We start from the raw sequence: 1,161 nt of genomic DNA on the forward strand, positions 1-1,161 counted from the left end.
ATGGAGTCTTGCTCTGTTGCCCAGGCTGAAGTGTAGTGGTGTGATCTCAGTTCACTGTAACCTCCACCTCTCGAGTTCAAGCAATTCTCCCGCCTCAGCCTCCTGAGTAGCTGGGATTACAGGTGCCTGCCACCACGCCCAATTAATTTTTGTAGTTTTTATAGAGGGGTTTCACCATGTTGGCCAGGCTGGTCTCAAACTCCCAACCTCAAGTGATCTACATGCCTCAGCCTCCCAAAGTGCTGGGATTACAGGTGTAAGCCACCACGCCCGACCCTATGGTCTTTATATAGAGCAGAAATGTCTCACTTTATGGTAGACCAATGTCATCTTTTCTGACTCCTTACTGCTACTATGAATTCTATTTATTTTTATATTTCTTCTGTCATTTCAACAGGATTTACAGAGATGAAAAAGACAAACACAGATGCTCAGAGTTCTGGCTTACTTTGCTTGTTCGTTTTGTTTATTGAGACAGGATCTCACTCTGTCACCCAGTCTGGAGTGCAGTGGCACAGTCTGGGCTCACTCGCCTTTACTCAACCTCCTGGGTTCAAGTGATTCTCCCAACTCAGTCCCATGAGTAGCTGGGACTACAGGCGTGTGCCACCCCACACCCAGCTAGTTTTGTTTATTTTTTATAGAGACACAGTCTCACTTGTTGCCCAGGCTGGTGTTGAACTCCTGGGCTCAAGTAATCCTCCTGCTTTGGCTTCCCAAAGTATTGGGATTACAGATGTGAGCCACCACACCTGGCCTCTGGCATACATTTTGATCCAGTTATGATCTTTTATGTTGCTCTCACTGCTCCACTGAATGCTGTTGAATTCAGAAGCTTTGAGTTGAAAGCAGCTCACTGGTACCTAAATATATGACTAGGGGATGGCAATCGAGAAGCTTCTGGATTCTCCGTGGAGATTTTGTCTCAGAGTCTTAGAAGAAAATTTAAATGGTCCTAGACCTAAGTAGGATTCATGTGGTTTCACTGGTTTCTCTCTGACAGGTCAAGTTTTTAGCTTAAAAGGATGAAATGAGGAGGGAGAGCGTCTGGGCAGTGTGGATGCCAAAGGGTCACTTATGAAGGTGTTGGGTCATGACAATGGCAACTCAACAGAAATGAGGGATAAAAACCAAGACTTTCCTTTTTTTTTTTTTTTTTTT

Source organism: Mandrillus leucophaeus, unplaced genomic scaffold, assembly GCF_000951045.1.
Source record: "Mandrillus leucophaeus isolate KB7577 unplaced genomic scaffold, Mleu.le_1.0 Scaffold590, whole genome shotgun sequence".
In the NCBI taxonomy this organism is placed as follows: domain Eukaryota; kingdom Metazoa; phylum Chordata; class Mammalia; order Primates; family Cercopithecidae; genus Mandrillus; species Mandrillus leucophaeus.